Source organism: Misgurnus anguillicaudatus, chromosome 22 (genome assembly GCF_027580225.2).
Source record: "Misgurnus anguillicaudatus chromosome 22, ASM2758022v2, whole genome shotgun sequence".
Classification (NCBI taxonomy): domain Eukaryota; kingdom Metazoa; phylum Chordata; class Actinopteri; order Cypriniformes; family Cobitidae; genus Misgurnus; species Misgurnus anguillicaudatus.
In genome coordinates this window covers 5,905,361-5,930,631 of record NC_073358.2, presented here as the reverse complement: position 1 = coordinate 5,930,631, position 25,271 = coordinate 5,905,361, and positions in this window count along the sequence as shown.

Below are 25,271 nucleotides of genomic sequence, written 5' to 3'. Positions count from 1 at the left end.
TCAGCTCTAAAATCAGTGGATTGGTCTGTTTGATATCTAGTACAGAACATAGACTACATGATGTACTGTACATCACTTTCACAATTCAGATGGCTCAGATTTGGGAGCTTCCATCAAACATGTGATCTTTTATGTTTAGATGTTTTGACATTACTGAAATAAAAATGATTATTTAGGAGTTACATTACTTTTGCACTATAATTGAAGCAATGATTCACTGGACTGCTGGCACACGTTAGTGACATTTTAAAATAATGATCGTTTATTTTCTTTATGTACGTGCCGTAATGCTGTGATTGTCTGACAACTCCATAGTATAAATTACATATAGACCATTGCTCCTCTAGGACTCTTCTTGTTTGGCATTTAAGGCCCATTGTAGCTCATGTTTTTATTCTAAAAATGTTCTCTGTGTCTTGAGATGTTTCGCCCTGCATAATTTATCAGTTTGAGAAGAAAACAAACAGTGCCAGTTACTTTGTTTTGCCCTTTTAGATTTAATCTGAAAATTGAAAGAGGAGCAGTCATTAAGAACAAACATTGTCAACAGACTGTCAACAGTTGAAAAAGCCAAATAATTTCCCAAATATGCGTAAAAAAGAGATCCAATGTAACAGAAACGAGTATGATTGCTTTGCAGATATTTTTTTTCTGTGGCCCCTTTAATGTTTAGCAAATCTACAATTTAAAGGGGCCATGGCACAAGACTTTTTTAAGATGTCAAATAAATCTTTGGTGTCCCCAGAGCACATATGTGAAGTTTTAGCTCAAAATACCATATAAATAATTTATTACAGCATGTTAAAATTCCCACTTTGTAGGTGTGTGCAAAAATGTGCCGTTTTGGGTTTGTCCTTTAAAGCTGATGAAATTTAAACACTGATCACAATGATGGTGATTTGTTGCGATTAAAACTCAATTGTGTTTTTTCCTGCACTAAATGGCAGTGCTGTGGTTGGATATTGCAGATTAAGGGGTGGTGGTATTATTATAATAAGAGCTCCTTATGACATCATAAGGAGAGCCAAATTTCAACAACCTATTTTTTCATGTGCTTGTAGAGAATGGTTTACCAAAACTAAGTTACTGGGTTGATCTTTTTCACATTTTCTAGGTTGATAGAAGCAATCATAGCACTTAAACATGGAAAAAGTCAGATTTTCATGCCATGGCCCCTTAAAAAGTAAAAGTTAGATCTACTAAAGAAGTTACTTTAATTGGTAACTCTTAAAGAGCACCTATGGTCCGATTCACGATTTTACATTTTCTAAGTGTGTATAAGTACATGTTAACAATATGCAAAAAGGTACAAACCCCAAAGTAAACAATGATGTGAGTTATTTTCTCCAACGTAAATTTTTTTCTTGGACTACAACAAACACACGAATCGTAGGCAACTGTTTACTTCCTGGGATTGGTGACGCAGAGAAGACCGACTGGAGTTTGTCGCAATTTGGAAAAAAGAGAGAAAATATGAAAGAATAACATGGTGGATATCGTATTTTGCGTAAAATGAAGAATTGACTTTATAATGCTGACCTGATACAAAACTGATTTTCATCAGTATCATACAAACATTATAAAACTCAAGATGGAGAAACCGCTGATCATAGCTGTACAGAGATGCCCACAGCTCTATGATCTGTCTATTTTTTGGCACAAATAGTAAAAACAATGCATGTAGATGCATTACTTAATCTATGGAGAGTCCAAAGTTGCTAAACAACGGCAGATGCTATAGGAGCGCAAGTGCCCAAGCACTTTGAAAATGGTGTGCTTGCATTTTTCAGGTGGTTTTAGATGTGAAATATGAACGCTGCATAATTCACTTTGGTTTTTCCAATAATTTGATAAATTGAGATAATTGCATTAACCAATTTTCACATCAACAACAGAAATTACGAATGTTGTTACTTAAAATATCTCAGTTGTTTCTCATTAACAAGACAGATGGGGTTTCAAATGTGCTCTGATGTGCAAATATAACATTGTCTTCAAATAAACCGAGTTAAAAAATCATTAAATAAAAAAACTCCAGACCCTTAAAATTCCCATCACAGCATTTATTTTAACTAAATGTTGTGTCGTACTGAAGAGGTGCACAGTTCCTGTACACCCTCATGATAAATTGATGGTTCACTTACTCCCAAAGCTGTTGGGGATCCCTTCAGATAGCACATACTGTACACACTCCAAGCAATTTGCAATCTGACTTAAGATGGCCGAACGCCCCGAAGTCCCTGTTGCAGGCCGGGATTGGCAACTGTATCCTTGGAATTACCTTTCTAATTCACAGCCAGTACACTTCAAATCTTGGTTACCTGCCATGCTGGGGGCACAGAGCCACAACTCTCAGTGATCTTGAGGTTCCAGGAAAGCCCGCTCCGGATCGGACGTTTTCCACGTGAGCAACCCAGGATCAAAAGGATAACACCTTTTAGCACATACACGCAGAGCGTGTAACCATTTAACTTAGATTATCAATCAGCCTGTCACTATGAAATATGAATGATAAAGACTCAATCGCTCTCCTGCACTGTATCGGCGGGGAGTCTTATTTTGGAGACACAGACCCCGCTGTTAAACCAGACGAAATTTGTGCATTTGATGTCGGGCAGCGAGTGTGCCGAAATAGCAGAAGGTGATTACTGAATGCACCGTGTGTGTTTGTTTAATGAAATCCTAATTGATACTTTAATGAAGAGTTTTTCATGCATGGGGCAGACAGAGAGAACGATTATTCTTCATATTTGTTTGCGTCGTGCTGGATCACTAGAGGAGGTGGTTTGGCTTCACTCGCGGGGTGCGTTGGGTGCGACAGGCTCTAAATCAGTCGAGATGAATCTCTGGAGAGCTTCCAAATAATCCGGCAGTGAGGAGCTTAGGGGTTTTTTTTATCAGGGGAAAATCATACAGGAGGTCTTGTCTCGTGTGGCTGTGTTTGTGCTGTCATGGTCACAGGTCCTAAAAAACGTAGAATAGAAAATAAAGAAAGAAACAATGCTGAATTTTGACATGCTAAGGTAGGCTATGACATATGAGAGCTATAGTTTACCCGAAAATGAATTTTGGCATTATTTATTCACTCTTATGTCTGTCAAATCCACAGTTTTTTAAGAGTAACATTATTGAAGCTTTATATAGAAGTAAATCTTCATGCATATCTTTGCAGACAGGCCATATATAGTGAACACAATTTTAAAAAGGAGGAACTGGTTAGGCAGTGGGCAAGATTTTCTGTGAATATTGGGTAAAATTAATGAAAGTTTTATTTTGTAAATGGTATCAAGGTTTTTAGTTTCTGTCTTATTGTAACCCCACAGTCCTCATTACAAATACTGAAGATATTTCTGTTTGATTTAACCCTTAGGTTTCCCAAACTTGGAGGATTGTGAGTTGATGAAAAAGGTATACATCATGATTAAAGGTGCAAAGTGGGTTGTGAGATAGCGAATTGCAACCAACCTCAATTGAGACCCAAAGAAACGCACAGAAAAGCTATGGTAGCTGCCACAGGACAAACATGCCATCTTCTGAGACAACGTAAGGATGAAACATGCTCTGTAAAACAGTTTGTCCGTTTAGGGCTTCTGTTGAATCTACAGTGTACACATTTAATGTGTTGTCCCTAACACACCTTGTGTGTTATTATTCATTGTGCTGCCCACCAGGGTCCTGCGACATTAGATCAGAAATGTCTTGTCTGCAAGTGTTAATTTATCACAAAATAGAGTAACGTGAGTAACCAACTCATTTAAATTTCACTAATTGTAACTGCATTACTTGATTTAAAAAAATACTTCGTTACATGTTAATAACAGCTAAAAGGAGTGGAATTACAGTAATGGAATTACTTTGTAACCCGTTACTCCCATCACTGTTTTTAACACAACTTGTGTTGACCCTTTAATTTATTTTAACATGAAATAACGCCTTAAATGGCATGACACACACAATGTGTTAAAAATTAACACATCATTTTTTGCAGTGTACAATATATAAAAAAGTAGTGAACTTGTGCAAAATGGACATTTTATGTACCGATAAAAGAAAATTACCAGATGAATATGAAAAAAACAACTTGTAAAATTTACTTTAAGTAAATGTACTGCTTTTTTAAAGTACAACTTACCTAACAAAATCAAATCAAATAAAATAAATAATACTTATTAATGCAAGAAACATTTGTTAAATAATTAGGTAAATGTCACTTGAAACATTGTTGTCCTAAAAATATCGGAAACACTTTAGAATACTGTATCTTACTTACTGTATAACTAATAAGGAATTACCGCAGAATTAATCGTTAGTTCTTCATTAACACTCAAGTCACTACTGTTCACTACTAAGGAATATGTGTTAACTAATCAGTATGTCATAGCGGTTTTTAATTATGTTAAGTAACTTTTAGTTAATCAGTAACTAATCAATTCAGTCATGCCTTCTGAAGAACTACGATTAAGTAACTACTAATTCCGCTTCAGGAGGAATAACTATTAAGTGCGTTTTCACATTAGCACTTTTGGTGCACCCCCGGGTTCGATTGACATCCGCAAAACGTACTCGAGTCCGCTTAAAAAGGGTGTTCTGGGGTCCGGTTCATGTGAACTCCAGATTGGTTCTCTGCTAATGTGAGCGCAATCGTACCAAACCGCGGAAGTGAACCGCTGTTAATTACGTATTATATGGAATGTCCCACCAAAACAGACGTGTGTGTTTGTGTGCGTGCACTTACCTTGACAACAAAATGCATAGAATGCTTGCTTGACTTTGTTCTTACTTTTTAAACCTTTGGTTTTGTTTTCAAAGAAATAATACAGAACCACACTTTCGTCTGTCTGCCGCAAACATACTAAAGTCGTTTCGATGACAACGGTCTGTCCGCTGACGTCAAGTTTTTGCGGAGGCATTCAGAAATCATCTATGTGCTTGCAGTTAGTCAATCACGCTTGTCGTCTTCTCGTTTACAGCGGTTGCCAAGCAACATGAGAACGCGCCGGCTGCAGCTTGATGATGCAAGTGTACCGCGGTTCGGATGCAAAAATAATATGTGAAAACAGTCCATGGGGGGCATGGGGAGGGGGGAGCAATCGAACTCGGGTTCGGACCAGGCAATCGCACCAAATGTGAAACCGCCCTAAATAACTATTAATGAACTGTGATGCTCAGTATCAGGTTATGGCCAGTCTTCTTCTTTACTACTAATGGTAGTTGATTTACTTAGATGGAGCCATGACCTGCCAATACCTCAGGTATGTTTATGGCCTTTTATATATATATATATATATATATATATATATATATATATATATATATATATATATATATATATATATATATATATAGTGTGTCTGTTTTTACTCAAGATATTTCACATCACTATTATAAAGTGATGAGTGAAAAAAAATTCTGTATTTAAGGCAATGATCAAATAATTACTTTGAACCCATTGATAATTAATGTGGAATTACCACATCATTATCAAGGAATTACTAAGAACCTGGAACAGTATTCTAAAGTGAAAACAATGGGAACCCATTGACAATTAAGTATTACCACATAATTCTCAAAGAATTACTTCAAACCCACTATTAACATAATTTGCTCCTGATGCTGCGTGCACCAGCATTAGATGTAATGTTTCAGCGCACAGAATCAGGTGCAAATGGGTTAATTAATAAAGTAATTATTTGAGAATTATGCTGTAATTCTACAATACTTATCAATGGGTTCCCATTGTTTTCACTTTAGAATACTGTTCCAGGTTCTTAGTAATTTCTTGATAATGATGTGGTAATTCTTTATTAACTATCAATGTGTTCAAAGTAATTCTTTGAGAATGATGTGCTAATCTCTAATCATTGCCTTGAATACAGAATTCATTTGTCATCACTTTATAATAGTGATGTGAAATATCTTGATTAAAAACAGACACACAAAATATATATTGCCATAAACATAGGCTACCTGAGGTATTGGCAGGTCATGGCTTCATCCTGATTTTCTGGTTGCAATGCAGACAACACTTGAATAAAAAAAAAAACACCGAAATGGTCGAGCACAAGGAACAACCAGAGGAATTCACAATTCTTTTTAAAAACATAACGTTAAATGAATAAACATTTATTGCAGCTTTGAGATGCAACTTTCTTGTACTTTTACAGTTCATTAATGTGGTATCTACAGTGTTTGGTTTAAGTGTCGACAGCGCATTGTTAAAATGCGAGAGCGATGCACCTCTCCGCTAACAGTTGGAAACCCCAGTCCCATCACTCTTACAAAGCGGGAGATATTACAAAACTCACAGATTTTACATGTGTGCTTTAACCTGAATGTGATCAGTATAGTATAAATCTAAGTAAATCAACTAACATTAGTAGCAAAGAAGAAGACAGGCCATAACCTGATACTGAGCATCACAGTTCATTAATAGTTACTTAATAGTTATTCCTCCTAAAGTGAAGCGGAATTAGTAGTTACTTAATCGTAGTTCTTCATGAGGCATGACTGAATTGATTAGTTACTGATTAACTAATTAATTAATAGTTACTTAACATAATTAAAAACCGCTATGACATACTGATTAGTTAACACATATTCCTTAATAGTTAAAGGAACAGTATGTAGGATTGTGGCCAAAACTGGTATTGCAATCACAAAACTTGTGGCTAAAACTGGTACTGCAATTACACAACTGGTGGCCAATACACAACATGACAACATAAACATCAGTTGAGGGCTGCAACTCCACTTTTTAAATGAGAATATCCTGGCCGGACCACTGTTGTCAGTGATAGAAGTATTTGAAATGAACATGATTTCTTAATGTCTAGTGACACATCAGGGCCATTTTATGATTCATTGATATAAATTTCTTGAGTAGTGACTTGAGTGTTAATGAAGAACAACAATTAATTCTGCAGTAATTCCTTATTATTTAGGGCGCACTCACATTATCCAAACCAAACCAAACCATGCCCCAGCGCGATTGTCACCCCTCCCTACTCCCCCAGGTGCACGCACTCACACTGTACTTTTTATCGATCCGAGTCCGGGCGCGCTTTCGTCATTAAGATGCGATTGTTTTGAAAAAAGCAGGAAGTAAAGCTCTCTCTTAACACTGAAACCCCCCGTAATGATAAGTCTGTGTTTTTTATTCTGAGTCGTTTGGTGCGCGATTACAGACAGCCTCACATGTCATCATATTGCTTAATTGATCTGTTAGGTGCGCAGCTCGGACATTCACGTAACCCCGCTGCTCGCATCAAAAGGTTTTTACGGCGGCAGATGAAGGTGAGTGGTCGCGCAACTGACGTCTTCACCTTTTAAATCGCGCTCAGGCCAGTTGAACCGCAATCCGCGCCTGAGCCCAAGTGAACCGCGCTCCGGCCCACCTCTGCAACCCGGCCACGGCGCGATTAACCAATCCGCGCCCGGGCGCGGAACAGAGCGATCACACTTGTCAAACAAACCAGGCTTTGGGGGTCAAACGCACCCGAGCCCGGTTTGGATAGTGTGAGTGCGCCCTTATACAGTAAGTAAGATACAGTATTCTAAAGTGTTACCGCACTGGGTTACTCTTGGTGTTATAAATGGTATTATATGACAAAATTCATTAAATAAACTTGATTCGCCACATTAACTACACACAAAACTGCGCTTTTGTCATGCATTGAGAAATACAATAAAATGTGCAGAACAGGGTTCATGTTAGTAAACACTGTTAACCTGAATTGAATGGTGACTTCACAAAATTATAATTTACAACACCACAACAACATCAATAATATAAGAGCTTAAACCTTTATGACATCTTATTCTGTGAAACAGCTTAAATAAGCAAAATATTCAGGCGCAAACATTGTGGGTATTCCTTAAAACATGTGCAAATAAATTTAAGTTCATTTCACTTGAATATTTTAGTTTAATGGATTTTATACGCTTAGGTTAAATGAACTCAGATTTTTTACTTGAATGCACTAAAGTTTTTGATTAAAATGTACTCAGTTACTTTAGGACTATGTGTGGTGAATATAAAACAGTTAAATAATACAAGAAAATATATAAAACGACTATTCCCACACAGTTTATTTTGTACATGAATAATTGTGTATTTATTATCATTTTACTTAGAAAAATCTAGTTCTCAATAAATGTTAATATTATTATGTAGAAATTATGAGGGTCAATGTAATATTTTGTACTACACCAAAAAGTGCAATAATAACAATAACTATGTAAAATACATGTTTACAAAAAAATACATGTTTTTGAAGTTAAACATGCCAATCTACTTTTAAATTATTGAAAATATTACTTATTACTTAAACTCTCAAATTTAGCTGGCAAAAGCCCTGACTTAGATCAATTAAATGCCTTTCATTAAAGTAACCTAATGTAGTCCCTGGTCATGCTTAATAAAAATTTGACATCAGTTCATTTACAGTAGATATTTTCACAAGAATCACAAAATTTTTTGAAAAATTCTGCTGTAATTGATTAAACATTGGCTTAGCTATAATAACAAACAATTGTGTAATAAAAGCAATAACATAATACCACACTCTAAATTCTGTTGGGTTATTTTTTAACCCAATGTTGGGTAAATATTAGACAGAACACATGTTGGGTTCTAAATAAACCTATGCTGTGTTGTTGTCAACCTACCATTGCATTGAAACAACCCAGCATAGGTTTATTGATTAACCCAACATGTGTTCTGTCCAATGTTTACCCAGCATTGGGTTTAAAAATAACCCAGCAGAATTTAGTGTGCAAGAGACAGTTTCATTCAGTTTTGTTACAGCATCACGTGGTTTAATCTGAATTTTGTAATCAACATGCAGGCGTCATCAGATGGTTATGTTGTATTCCACAGCTGTGCTTTTACACATGACTGCGGTAAAATTACCAAACACACCACCTGTGATGGCTAATGCATGCAAGACCTAAGTCTGATTTCTCATTAGCTAAATCCGGTGGCAGTCGAGTTATTTACAGTATGCCATTTGAATCATTTCCATGCATTTCTGAAAAGAGCTTAAATATGCAAACTCTATTCTGTACTACTGCTGTAATCGTTTAAACAGAGGTGCACTTCAAATGGATAAATATTAATAAAAGTAACATCTCTGTTATATAAAACACAATCATTTGCTTTTTGGCTTAGGCATTTCAATAACCAAGGCACACTAAGACCTTGACTTGAGGTAGTACAAGTTTTTATATAGAAAATGTTAAAATCATATACTATTATGTCCTATGTCCAGCACATGAAAAGCTTCTACAAGCCCGTTCTTACAGGTTTTTGCTTGTTCTCGCCTTGTGTGTTGAAGTGAAATTGAAGCTTATTATCTTGAGTTTCACTCAGCGCTTGTACGATCTTCCGTCTTGTACATAATGACGCTATTGTACTGTAGATCAGCGATGCTTTCGCGGGCCTCTCGGCAGGTGTCTGAAAATGAAGATTATTATGGAAAAGATAGCTGAAATTGTCTTGTCCTTTATGAAATCCACAATGAAGCAAATCAGCCAGAGTTCTCTTCAAAATGCATGTCATGCGGGCACAGATGCGTGATCAGCTCCAAACAATGGGGAAAGTGTTAATAAAACATCACAGGAGATGTATTCTTCACTTAAAAGCACATAACATACATACCGTATAATCATGTCTATATAGAAGTCTATATACAAACTTAGCAGTTAAAGAAAAAATTGCATGAAAGGCTGAAGAGGCTTTAATCTATTACACAAATTGGCAATCAAAAAGTGAAATAATGATGTCAGAAGATGATGGATATAATTTGTTTGGTTGCTAAATACAACACAATTAACTGCAAATGCAGCGTAAGAGGGTGGTGCTATATGCTTTTTATTTAACGCATGAATAACAGACATCTTGCAAGAATCCTGTCCACAGTTTCAAAATGTTTTCATAATGGAAAAGTATTGAGCTAAATCACAACCTAATGGACTGTTTGGACTGAGTACAGCACATATCAGACCGGCATACTGATTTTCAGTAGACAGAGCTCTGTAATGCAATTATTCCCCATCTATCAAGTTCACCAGCCAAAGAAATCATTTACATCCCATTTATCTTGAACTGTTAAACTGTCCATCTGTTCGTCCCTTGTGCAACGTTAAAAACATAAAGGTAAAACTGTTAACACAAGACATCCAAGTTCATTTCATACTGTAACCTCAATACGAAATTACCAATACCAGTGGTTATTTTGAAACAAGTTTGGTAAAAGATGAGGAGCAAATCTGACAGCTTTATTTACCTCTCGACACCCACCCTTCATCTGTCTTCTCAAATCAATGTAGCGCAATGTATAATGAGCATATTCTCACAGGTGTAAATTCCTGTTCACACCTTAAAATGCTCATTATACACGCATAATAATTTACAATATTACAAGAGAAATATGGTTTTCACACCGAGCATGTTTGTTAAAGGGGACATGTCACAATAATTTTTTAATATGTCAAATAAATCTTTGGTGTCCCCTGAGTACGTATGTGAAGTTTTAGCTCAAAATACCATATAGATAATTTATTATAACATGTTAAAATTGACACTTTGTAGGTGTGTGCAAAAATGTGCTGCTTTGGGTGTGTCCTTTAAAATGCAAATGAGCTGATGAAATGCAAACACAGATTACAATGATGGTGGTTTGTTGCAATTGAAACTCAATTGTGCTGTCAATTATTTTTTCTCTCTGGCTGAATCCGAAACCGCATACTGCCATACTATATAGTATGCAAAAAGCAGAAGGCGAACGAATAGTATACGTAAAAGGGTACTCGAGAATTACCAGGATTTTGGACTATTTCTCGCGAGATTCAGAGGCATGTATACTTAAGTGTCGTCTGAAACTGCCTACTTACTGAAAATGTAGTAGGGGAAATAGTACGTGAACATATTATTATGTCAGTATCCTCAGTATTCATAAAATCATTGGCGAGAAATCCCCGGATGCCCTACTGAGTCCGCCCCGATTCTGAAGCAAGCATCGGATGGACACTTCTATGCCAGTTTTCCCATGATGCCACAGGAAAGCAAAGCAATCAACATATTGACCGGAGACCAGCCAATCGGGTGATTTCGATACGTTACACAGGGCTGTTCCTAGGCACCCTGACTTCACGCACAGATATACCACAAAGTGCTCAGTTGATTCATGAAAATAAAGCTGTAGACAGAGCTGGGTAGTAACGGATTACATGTAATCTGGATTACGTAATCATATTCCAAAAAACAAGTACTTGTAATTGGATTAAACTACATTTTAAAATACTCATAATCAGACTACTGATACTTTTTTATGGATTACATGATTACATATTATTAACACTATGGCAGTATGAGTTTTGTAAACTTCTTTTTTTACGTTTTTCATAATAAATTACCTACCGCTTACGTACAAGATGCAAAATTGAGCAACACTAAGCGTTTGATCACTGGGTGCAAAAGCGTTGATTTGGGTACGGACGCTAAGGACTATCCAAAGAACACTGAATTGTCCCTGCCAATAATTTCGACCAAACAATGAATCTATATGTACATATAACCACTGATGTCTGTCTGTTTTTTAAGTATAACTTATTCTATTTAAAATAAAGCAGATCTGGAGGAAATATTTTGGTTCAGTTTTTAACTTGCCATGCCAGAATGTTTACTGGCATCACAAAAAAGTTTAACCACAAATAATAAATACAATAGAATGATTGTATATTTGTTGTTTTTGGCCTGTAACCTTAATAAATAAGATTATGATAACAAAAATACTATTTTAACTTTTGTTCAAGTAAACAACAATAAACCTTTGTAACAATGCGGCTTTGAAGAAAATTTTATTTATTTCCCCACCAATGGAAATCAAATTTACTGGATGTATAGACACCATTTCATTTTTAAAGAAACTCGCGGTTTAAAGAAACACTTCAGTTTTATTTGTGAGGTGAAATTTTAGACCTAGCAGTGTTGTTGCAGTGAATTTCGTGAAATTCAATATGGTTTTTGCGATGTTGCTATTTTTATTTTTGTTTTAAAATAAAAAAATATGAAAAAATTAATAAAGAGAATTTTGTTTTATCAGTGTGTTACTGTCAGTTGACATGGATAGCAAAGTAAATCATTTGAAGTATTAACTTTCTGTACATTGCACTTTAAAAAATGAGTTTTTAAGGCTCTTGTTGGTGAAATAGAATTGAATATATTTTCCCCTCTTTATATATTTGAAATCAAATAAGATGTCAAAAGTAATCTAAATGTAATCCAAAAGTAGTCAGATTACGTTACCAAAGATGTGTAATCTAGATTATATTACTGACTACAAATTTTGTCATGTAATTCGTAATCAGTAGCGGATTACAATTCATAAGTAATCTACCCAGCTCTGGCTGTAGAATTGTCACAATTGTGTTGAGATGACAGTAAATATGTGATAGTTTGTTAGAAAAATACATTTGAATAAAGTTTTGTTTGATATGGTATTCACTTCTATACGTTTTCATGGTTTTATTCATTCATTTTTTTGTAAAAGTGTTTTAAGTAAATAAAAGAGCATCATTGCTTCACTAAAGTGTATATAATCACATGTCATCTGACAATACATATTACATTACAGTCTGCTTGTTTTACTTATTTTTGTCCACTATAAAATAATGTTTAATATAATGTGTAACTGACAGAGACCGTAGTAGAGTTGTCAAGTTAATGATGCAATCAGGTGTTAGTGCACCTGTCCCTCATACAAACACATACGTTTTCATGCCTGTTATTAGGTTTGTTCGAGTTCATGCACCGCTGCAAGAACCAATAGGTGGATGACATCAATGTACCGTGAGAGCAATTCACGAAATTATATGGAGCAGTCTGATTTCAAAGTCGCTCTCGCGGTATTGTGATGTCATCCTCCTGTCGGTTCTTGTGGTTCCGCATGAACTATAACGTCAACATGGCGGATGCTGTCCATACTAACGCAAACGTATGTACTGTCTTAGCGCTCATTAAGTAGGTAAATTCAGTACCTACTCAGTAAGTATGCAATTTCGGATTCAGCCTCTGGCTCTGCACTAAATGGCAGTGCAGTGGTTGGATAATGCAGATTAAGGGGGCTGTATTATTATAATAAGATCCCCTTATGACATCATAAGGAGAGTCAAATTTAAAGTCAGACTCTCATGCTATGGCCCCTAAAGGTCCATATTTTATTTCTGGTGTACTGTGCAACATTGGTCTGATTTGATTTTTCTGTAGTCCATTTGCATTCATCTCACATCATCAAAAACGCCCATGGAGAACATTTTCATTTCTTTGCATTATTTTGGTGCTATTTTATGCACAGCACTGTGAACAACTATGCAAAATTCATCTGATGTTTTGAAAGGCGGCGTTCTGCTACTCAGGGCAGTGCTTTTACAGGGCAGTTGTGGCCTAGTGGTTTGAAAGTTGGGCTTGTAACCCAAAGGTCACCAGTTCAAGTTCTTAACCTAGGCATTTTTTCCCAATTTTTTCCTGGGTGCTGCAATAATAGCTGCCCACTGCTCTGTGTGTGTGTGTGTGTGTGTGTGTGTGTGTGTGTGTGTGTGTGTGTGTGTGTGTGTGTGTGTGTGTGTGTGTGTGTGTGTGTGTGTGTGTGTGTGTGTGTGTGTGTGTGTGTGTCTGTGTTTGTGTGTGTGTGTGTTCACTACTCACTGGGATGATGGGTTAAATGCAGAGGTCACATTTCAAGTATGAGCTACCATACTTGGCAGTCACTTTACTTTTAAAGAGACAAATAATTGACACTCTCCCACACTCATGTCATAGTTAAAGTCATCATCATTGTCATCTTACACCTATTTATACCATATATTTACAGTATACATCTGTGTAACATTTGCAGACAGGGCTTAAGCCTAGTCCCAGACTAAAATGTATCTTTGCACTGACATATCTTAAAATTGATCAGTGCCATTGTCTTGTCTCAACCAGTAATGTTTTTGTAAGGTATGTTTGTAATGCCCTAAAAAAATGAGGCCTGGATTCATCTAAACCCTGTCCAAAGAAACTGCTCATAAGTTCAACACTGGCTTCACACATGCACTTTACCTCTTGAACTTCGATGGCCCTGTCCCAAATTACTCATTTCACATGGACTTTCTGGCCCTGTACACACTGCACACAATTAATTTGGTTGTCAGTTCACCTTTTAATGCTTAATCCTGTTTTGTACACACAAAGTTCAGTCCTTTATAGGACAAAATGCAAGTAGTGACAACTGCATTTACAGGAACTCTGCATATTGTGTACATAACCGAACTGAAAACATTATTTTCAAGGAAAAAAATTCTTAGTATTTTTGTCTTGAAAATATCTTAAAATTAATAAGATGCTTTTTCTTGATGAGCAAAACGACCCAAGAAAATAAGTCTAGTTTTTAGACCAAAAATATCAAATTTAAGTGATTTTGTGCATGAAACAAGCAAAAAAAGTTAGATATTTTTTACTAAGATTTTTTTTTCCTGAAAATCATTTTTTGCAGTGTAGTAGTTAATAAAGTGTTTATACGTGCATCATGGACATTACAGCTCTCTCTTCTGAAAAAAGAAATGCCTAGAAGGAGGCAAAGTCTTGTTGCGTGTTGCAGAAAATTACAGAGGCACGAGCGTTTGCTGACCAGTGTTGCCAGATCTTGCACGAAAAAAACAGCGAACAAGAAAAATCTAATAATAAAACGAAATAAATCCTAATGCTTTCCCTTAAAGCTCACGTAACATACGCTGTTTCTGCATTTCTGATATTAATCTGGAGTACCTATAGAGTAGTATGACATCCTTGATATCTCTGAAGAGTCTTTAGTTTAATCAGATTTATAAAAGAAAGATTAGCTTTACCGAATCTTTCCGATAACGTACGAAAAAATGAAGAAGGAGGAGTTATAACACGGGAGGAGCGAGTACGAGTCATGCAACACTATACAACACTGTTTTAACTTATGATTCACTACATGTTCGTGTCATTTATATAATATGCACGTGCCTATTTCCAACATAAGACAGAAGTCTTACTTACCACGTGTAACTCGTCATGACCCGGTTCTGAAAATCCACCGCATCAAACACACACGCAAAACTCCGCTGCTAATCCGGATAATAAACTATATCCATTGTTTCCATAAGGCTGGATGTCTTCTCCTTACATCCAAAAACACACTTCTTCTTGTGCCATTGTTGATTTTTGAAATTAAACAAAGCTGAGTGGCGTGATAAGCTGTTAGCAAGCTCTAGCGTCTCCCGCTGACTGACGGCTGGGCGGGGTTTTCCGGGGGAAGTTTTCCGGCGGAAGCCCATATAAAGAAGTGATACGTATCGAAAACCCCTGAAACGTCAGTTAGAACCGTAATCGAAAAAAATTAGCCGAAACTTGTACGAACCCTGGCGAAGTGCATTCGGCACAGAAATACTCTGAAACACGCCCAACTGCATTTTTGACAATTGCCTACGTTTAGCATGAGGAAACAACTCTATAACTGTGTTAATAAGTCAGAATGCTTGAAATACCATTAAACCCCCCCTTTAAAGAACAAAATATTGGGACATTTACACTTTATAACCACAAAACTTGATCGCTTCATGAGCCAAAATCCAAAACAGTATGTAAGTACAAAAAAGACGAGGACCTGGCAACACTGGAAGACAAATGCGTACAATATACAACGTCAAGACGGAGGTTTATTGCAAATCATAATGCTGTTAATTTATTTTTGTCAAAGCTGTGAGTGATAAGCAATGTTCACGCGAGACGGCAAAACATTGCTATGGTTATCTCTGTGTCAATCATCACATGTTTGAGAGTGAGTCTTGTTTCGTACAGACATGAAACGAACATTAAAGGGATTCACTCTCGCATTTAGATGCGGTTGTCACTCCCGAAAGTTTGCACTGTGTACGGGACCTCAATCTCATGACCTTAAATTGTGTGTGCTCGCTTAGTCTACGAGTCAGTAGGGTGTCCCATCTGTCACTTTTACGCTCAGAAGTGTGCTCGTCAGCGCCCCCTTTGCACCCTTGATGCGGTCTTCGGCGCACTGCTGCAGGCTTCACGCCAGAAGTCTTTGCGAAAGAGCAATCAGACCAATCAGACGATGGATAGGAAGAGTTCACACTGATGGGCAACTTCTCTATTCACTTCCGAAGTGACACTTGAGTCTGTCCCAAAAAACGACTTCGGTGCACCCTCGTGGACTCGCGTCAAGGGTCCCTAAGGTCTGCACTACATGATGTCATCAAAGTGTGGAGTCCAAAGTGTGCCATTTGGGACAGGGCCTTTCTTGCATCTTTATAAATAAATATGGCTGCTAAAATTGAATGATATCCTGCAAGATTTTTATTGAATAGATAGTAATGACTATGTTAAAGATGTACATTTTAAAGATTTAAACAAACCATTTTCAGAGTCACCAAAGCAGCAAAAACATTATACGTATTAGAATGAACTGTGATTTCCATCTATTCTTCATCGCTCCATGAGCAATTTTATATCTAATCTGAGAAATTGTGTGCATGACTGTTCTGCACACATCAATATGACTGAAAACCAGCAATTTCTAATTTATTGGACCATTTAGATTCACTGGGTTTGCGTCAACTTATTCCTTCATTAAGCAGCCCCGGAGAACCCATGTAGCAAATTTATTCATTTCGATGAACAATTTTTCAAGTGTGGGTTTGTAATTTTTTACGTTACAGATACAGTAGTACATATAACTCTGTATTTAGTTTATCCACCTTTCAGAATCCTTGCACCTCGCTTTTCTTTTGAGCAAATGTGAATTTACTGCAGTAATATAGCTCAGAGGGAGAGCTGCTGGTAATTGGATTTGTAATTGTTCTTGCGACTATCATCGCACAGCGTGTGTAGCCCAGCCATCATTATTTCGCCTTTTCATATGGAGTGCTCTTGTGGCCTGATGTTACAGCTGTGTATAGCCGATATAAAAAGCCTCATGTCGCGCTACCCACCCTCCAAAGATGCACTCTGATGGCACACTGGGGGTCCGCCAGATGTTGGCATAGAGAAGCCACAGGCTTTCACTCTCTGCAGGTCTTAACACCTGTATGCAGTGTAATTCACAAGTGAAACTGCGTTTTCCCTTATATGTGACCCTGTCTTTGAAAACAAAGCTAATGTAGTTTTTTTTTGATTCAGTAACCCTAACCCTACATAAAATCCTACTACATAATGTGAAAAACATCCAAACTCTAAATAAATCTGTAAGTATAGAGGTCAACAAATGGTTAATAATAAAAATTCTGATTCTCTTAACGAAGAAAGGCTAGTTCATCGGCGGATGAAAATACATTCTTACACATTTAAAAAAAAGTCATGAATAAGCCAAAGTCCCACTAGGGTGGCCATTTTTGCAATGCCTTCAGGCAGTTATTTCACTGGTGTTTTGTGGCTTTTGCATCTGAGCCCTTTAATTTATTACATGGCACTGTAAAATGCTTAATTCTGATTGGCCAGTCGCAACATTCCAAGGTATGTTTGTCATGATCCTGCCAGTCTGTCATAGTTATTCATATTTGTTCATGGTCATGGCACAGGATTGTGGTGGTACCCATGTTTTGTTTTGCTGCTGTGTCTTCTCTCTCCTCCGCCCCCTTGTTTCCGTGTTAATTATTTATCATTGGTTAACTCCCTTCACCTGACCTTCCCTCATTATCTCTTTTATTTTTTCTATTTACGGCCCCAGTATGTTCTGTCAAACCTGATCTCATGAATTTCCGTGTTATAGTCATTTGCTCATTTATCCGACTTTTTTTCCATGTCAGTTTCACGTATTGGTTACTCAATTGTTTTTCCTATTTTCTTACCATTTTCGCATGGTTTTGGGGTTAGAACAACTTTCTGTAACATAAAATGACATCCTAACCCAAACCCAACTCTAACCCTAACGTCAGGCAACAATATTAGTGTTGTAGTTCCCGAGACCGCTCTCGGTCTCAAGACCACTTTTTAAAGGTCTTGGTCTCGTCTTGGAATCGACCACATTTTTACTCGGTCTCGTCTCGGACAAAGAGGACTCTGAATTTTATTTAAAAATTCTTCTTGTTTTCAGTAAAAATATCAAAAAATTCTTAAATTAAGATGCTTTGTCTTGATGAACAAAACGACCCAAGAAAATAAGTCTAGTTTTTAGAGCAAAAAGTGATTTTGTGCATAAAACAAGCAAAAAAATCTGAATTTAGTGTTTAAGAAAAAGCTTCAAGGTTTTTTTGCTTAACCCATTGGCAGATTTTTTTGCTTGTTTTATGCACAAAATTACATAAATTTGATATTTTTGGTCTAAAGATTAGACTTATTTTCTTGGGTTGTTTTGCTCATCAAGAGGAAACATCTTAGTTTAGGAATTTTTTGATGTTTTTGCTGAAAACAAGACAAAAATACTAAGACATTTTTTTTTGAAAATCATTTTTTTGCAGTGATCAGAAATACATTTTTTATCATTAATTTTATGCAGTTTATTCAGGTTTGGCATATGATGTTGGCATTGTTTAAGCATTGTTTAAGTTTCTCCCAATGACAGTTTTTCTAATTTTATTACTAAAACATCTGCATTGTGTTAGTGGATGGCAAGCCATGGAAAGACAATTCAGATTAAATGGTTAAGTTGATTTCAGCTCTTTAGTGTTTGTTCACTTTTATTTGCTTATAGACAATGGTCTTGGTCTTGACTTGGTCTCAGCCTGTCTTGGTCTTGACTCGGTCTCGACCCTTTAAAGTCTTGGTCTTGTCTCGGTCTCTGCCCTTCTTGGTCTTGGTCATGACTTGGTCTTGGTTTAGGTGGTCTTGACTACAACACTACGACAATTGTTTAAAAATCTGGATACGGAAAAATGTGGTACGGACACGGAAAAATGTGGAGATCCGTGACAATGACACGGATAATTGAGCAAAATAGTCTGTGACTATACCACGGAACTTTGTGAGATCATGTGGATTCTGTCCTGTTCTGAATTTGACATGATGTGTTTGTTGTCATTGTCAAGCCAAGTCAAGTCTAGTTTTGTCATAGTGTGTGCTTGTCTTAGTCTTGTCCATTATAGTTATCTGTTAATGTTTTGTCTTTTGCCCCCATGTGGGCGTTTTTGTTATTAATAAACCCTATTGAGTTCACCTTACCTGCACTTGGGTCCCGTTCCTTCGTGAATCATGACAATGTTTTTGGAGGGACAGTTCCAGGTGCCTGTTCCTGTTCGGCAAGCCCTGCAGGTGTGTTCCTGGTTGGTGAGCCCCCGGGGGCTTGGCTCCTTGTGGAGACTGGAGTCCCACTTCTTGTCTTGAGGGTCTGGATCCCTGGCACTGTCTTGCCTTGTGGACTTTGTCTTTGTTATGTCATGTCTTGTCTTGTGTACCTGTTTCCTGGGGACGCCTTAAGAGGGGGGTACCCTCATGATCCTGTCATCCCTGTATGTCTTTTTACGTGTTTCTAGTGACAGGGTCATGGCACCCCTTATTGTTGTCTTGTTTTTGTGTGGAGAGTCACGTGGCCTTTGTTTAGTGCTTCGTGTACCTCATGCTCTCCTGTCTTAAGTCTTGACCCCGCCCCCTTGTTTACTTGTCAATTATTTATTATTAGTTAACACCCTTTACCCGTGTGTCCTCGTTCTTTAGTGTAGACCTCCCCTATTTAATGCCCTTGTGTCTGCTGTCTTGTGCACCTTCCGATGATGTTGTGTGTTCCTGTCTCGGTCCTGCTCGGCTAAGTGTCACGTTATGTTATATAATTTGGATTATATTCATTGTTTGCCCCTCAAGGGTATTTCTGTTAATAATAAAAGTCTTTTTTGTTCAATAACTGACTGCAATTTGGTTCTGTCAATCATCCCCACACATGACAGAACTAGTCTCATCAAGTCTAACACAGTAGACATAGCCAAGGGTTAATCATTTATTTATTTTTTGGACAGAGAATATAAAGATAAAGATAGAAAAAAGAAAAGATATTAGCAAGTGAGGTATTGGCGGAAGAAACTGGTTTTTAGCCAATTCGTAAAAAAATGAGAAAAAGAGAAACCTATACATAAAATGACATGAATCGAAACTATGTGTGGTACTGTGTTTAGTGAACGGGAAGAACTGGCATATAATTTGCATGCAAAAATGGACTTTGCCGTGTATTGCACAACTTTTTAAAAGGTGTATGCAACTTATGAGAATGGGCTGGCAGAATATAAGAAAACAAAGCAGCATTTATCTTGCACAGAAAGAAAACAAAGCCATAAGTCATACAATGTTTTCAAAATCTGTAATAAGGTATCAACCTATATTTCATCTAAAATCATGTAAATTGTTGTGCTTTGACTTTTGCTTATAATAAATGAATCATTTTTTATGACTTTATTGAAGTAAACCATCTTAACTATTCACAAAAAGTGTCCCAGTGCAAAGAGATTTGTTTATTTCCTCAGCTTCCTTATTTCACTATTTTTCAATGCGGTAAAATTGCACGGCTACTTTAATTTATTACCCCACCAACATTCCTCAAGAAAAGTGAAACTTTCTTCCAGTCACCGACTCATCGGACAGCACTGTGTGTATAAATCTGTCAGATGAGTTCTGTATGTTTTGCGCTGAAGAACTTTCACATTAAGACAAAAGATATGAGCAGGATTATGAAGAGTTTGACAGTTTTATAGCTGTTGAGGTGACTGGTAAGACCCTTGTGGAAAAACCCTTGTTCAAAACTAATTAACTGCTGTTTTATATGCAGCTAAGTGATGGGAAAGTGTGAGCCACAACTCACAATTAATTAAAAGAAAGAAGGATGACTTTGCTTTAAACTGTCCTGCTGTTTTGGCATATTAATGCACTATAAACGTCATGTTTTTACGTGGCTTTGACACGGTGATTCTTTTATTAAAAATGAAAAGATCACTGCGGTTTTTAAACTGAATTAGTGGTCTTACTCAAGAGGCACACCCTCCAGTAACGTGTAAAGTTTACTGTGAGATTAAACGTTTGTCTGACAAATGTTTAATGAGATCGATAACGCAGAGACTTGTGGTATGCTTACAATGCCTTCTACATGAATGGAAATATATAAAAGGTGTATTTTCTCTATATATAGTGATATAATTAAATCTCCTGTCTTACTGTATGCTAGATCTCCAGACGTCTTAGCAAACGTCTAAGCTATAGCATGAATCTGTGATCAAATGTGCAGAACTTCGCAGAAAAGCAGAAGACTTTGGGCCGGATTCACACCGGAAGTTGCCAGCTCAGGCAGCTAATTGTGGAGTTCAAATGTCTAGATTCTAAAATATTGGACACAAGGTTATTTTCGTAAACGAAAACTAAAACTAAGACTAAAACTATCAGCTAAAAAACATTTTCGTTAACTGAAATAAAATTAAAAATTCATAATAAATGAAAAACTAAAACGAAACGAGCAACAGTTATTGTAAAACTAACTGAAATAAAATAATAATTATCAAAAATAAGTATTTGTTTTCGTTATTAATAAGCTCTCATCCCGTGCCGTGGCGGAAAATCTGAACAGGCTTTATAAAAGACCCCTTAATCGCCTACGTCACTGTGACGTCGCCGCTCTAGCTGGAGGCAAAACATGAGAACTCATATTAGGCGCACTAAAAGTTTGAGGTTTTGACTTTAAAATGTCGTCTTCTTGTGCTTTTGGCTGCCAAAATATAAGTAACAGCACCTTTGGTTCAAAACTAAAGTTTTGCCGGATCCTGGCAGACATTCCTTCACAGAATTAAATAAGACAATTGTGGTTGAATGGACGGAGACGATCGCAAATAATGCTCGTGTTTGCAGCGCACACTTCATTTCAGGTAAAATAATCTATGCATCTGTGTTGGTGTGTTTGTCTTATCTAGTACAAATCAGAAAGTTTCTGTTTTATAGGTGATGATAAGTCAACCGTCAGTGCACTAGCTAGCTTAAATGTTAAACAAACATACAGCGATAGATGTGTGTGCCATCCTTTGAATGTTCTCTTAAAATAATCCCCATTGCTAATCATAGTTAGCCCAGCGATAGGTTACATTAGACAATAAGCCTTGACAAAATTCTCCAAACCAGCCGAAAATACTTCATATGTAGGAAATATCCAAAACCTGGTTAAAATGTTTCCAATGAGAACAAGATACAAGAACTAACTGTTAAAGAGTTAATTTACAAAAATAGCTGTCACGCAGAGTCAGTAACTTTACATATTCGGACAGTTCCGAACCTTTTTCTGCATCTATGTTTAATAAATCCCTCCTAAAATGTCCTAGCTTACGCTTGTCAGCATTGCGTCCGCGGCCCTTTGTAGCTTTGTCCCAATTCAAGGGCTGCGACCTTCTAAGGACGTATTTTAAGACCGATTGCGTCACAGCAGAGCGACTTGAGGCTGGTAAGGACGTCCCAATTAATGTGGTAGAAAATATATGCTGGAAAAAAGTCTGGATGCTTCCACATTTCTATTTCTTAACCAATAAAGTAAAAGAAATTTCCTTCAAAATAATTCATATGCGTTACCCTGCAAACCACTACTTAAAACATTTCAAGAAGGACATCTCCTCCAGTTGCTCATTTTGTGACAATTCTGAAGAAACTGTAGTTCACCTTTTTTGGTGTTGTTCATTCACTAAGATATTTTGGCAAGATGTTTTACGATTTATTAGAAAAGAAATTTACAATGAATGTATGTTGTTTTGGAAGGATGTGGCATTAGGTTTTGTGGACTATGATAAATCTAAGAGAAATCAGTATTTTATTATTAATCTGATATTGCTACTTGCAAAGTTCCACATTCATAAATCTAAATACTTGAGAGCAAAACCTCTTTTTCTTGTTTTTTTAAATGAGTTTGAAAAATACTTTACTACTATCAGAATGTCTGAGAACAAAAAAGCTCTAAAAACTCTATCTGTATGTAATTCCTTTCCTTTCTTTGAGGTCTCATAATTCTATTTATTATTATTTATGAATAACACACTTAACCTATACCTCCCCCTAGTTGTTCTATATTGTTTTGTTTTGTTTGTTTTTCATACTCTTGTTGTTATTGTTATAATTTGTCATTTTTGTTATCTGTACAATGTTTTGAATAAAAAAAAAAAAAAAAGGACGTCCCAATTCAAAGGATGCTTAGAATGAAGCCTCAAAATGCGTCCTCATTTCTCCGCGCTGTTAAGGATAGAACGAATGGATCCTTAACAGCCGAGGATATCCCAAGAGTCATTGCGCGCCTGCAACGGCAGCTGGATATTATAAAATAAACAATTCAAACCTTCATTAAATAAAAGTGTGTATTTATCAAAAAAAAAAGTTTGTCACTGTTTTAGTATTATAAGTTATGTTTTGTGTTAATATTATTATTTTTATGATGCATATATTTCTAAGGTTGATTTAATTTAATATACTGTTGAATAGTTTAATCTACATCAACGTGTCATATTTTCTAAACTAAATTAATATTTAATATTATTATTTTTATGATGCATATATTTATAAGGTTGATTGATTTAATTTAATATACTGTTGAATAGTTTAATCTACATCAACGTGTCATATTTTCTAAACTAAATTAATATTTTTCTGATTTCATATTTATTTTAATAAATCAGAAACGTTTCCGCTATGTCCTGCTGACAGGCGCAGCAGGTGACGCCAATTATGGTTGTCCGAAGGTTAGACCGTCTCATTTCAGTTCTCTTCGCGAACTTCTGAAGCTGCCACCTTGAAAGACCGAGTGCTCATTTTTAAGGTCCCATGCTTATAAGGTCGCAGCCCTTGAATTGGCACACAGCTTTTGCCTCCAACTAATCCTCGTCCACCCGGAGACGTTGCAATGTTTACAAACCTTTAAGGAGTCTTTACTTGTAGATGGTGCCTTTTGCATGTGAGGTTAGCTGAGGCTGAAAGCAACCTCAGTTAACTAATAAATGTGTCAGACAGTCTAGCTGCTGTTAGCTGCTAAACTATAATTACTAAAACTATAACTGAAACTAAATAAAATTAAAACTAAATAGAAATGTGTTTGCAAAATAAAAACTAAACTAAAACTAACAAAACCATTCATGAAACTAACTAAAACTAAACTTAAATTTAAAGCAAAATTGAAAACGATACTAAAATAAAAACTAATTTAAAAAAGCAAAACTATAATAACCTTGATTGGACATTAAAATTATGATCTGCAGTTTGTTTTGTGGCTGCAATTTTCGTACATGTCCTGGTCATATAATTAGATTATCATCAAAAAGTTAATTCATTTCACTAATTCCATTCAAAAAGTGAAACTTGTATATTATATCCATTCATTAAACACAGGCGGATATATTTCAAATGTTTATTTTGATGATTAGAACTGACAACTAAGGAAAATCACAAATTCTGTATTTCAGAAATGTTAAATATTATGAAAAAGTTCAATATTGAAGACACTTGGCGCCACACTTTAATCAGCTAATTAACTAATTTATTGATTAACTAACTAACTCAAAACACTGTGAAGGCCTTTAAATGGTCTCTCAGTCTAGTTCTGTAGGCTACACAATCATGGGGAAGACTGCTGACTTGACAGTTGTCCAAAAGATGACCATTGACACCTTGCACAAGGAGGTCAAGACACAAAAGGTCATTGTAAAAGAGGCTGGCTGTTCACAGAGCTCTGTCTTCAAGCACATTAATAAAGAGGCGAAGGGAAGAAAAAGACGTGGTAGAAAAAAAGTGTACAAGCAATACGGATAACCGCACCCTGGAGAGGATTGCGAAACAAAACCCATTCAAATATGTGGGGGAGATTCAGAAAGAGTGGACTGCAAACATATGCAAGACCTGGGTTTCGTCACATTCCTTGTGTCGAGCCAATCTTAAACAACATATAGCGTCAGAAGCATCTCGCTTCTGGACTGGTGCTGAGTGGTCTTTGATGAAAGTAAATTTTGCATTTCCTTTGGAAATCAGGGTCCCAGAGTCTAGAGGAAGAAAGGAGAGGCACACAATCCACATTGCTTGAGGTCCAGTGTAAAGTTTCCACAGTCAGTGATGGTTTGCGGTACAATGTCATCTGCTGGTGTTGGTCCACTGTGTTTTCTGAGGTCCAAGGTCAACAAAGCCCTACAACTTTATGGAGATGCAGATTTCATTTTCCAACAGGACTTGGCACCTGCACACAGGGCCAAAGCTACCTGTACCTGGTTTAAGGATCATGGTATCCCTGTTGTTAATTGGCCAGCAAACACGCCTGACCTTAACCGCA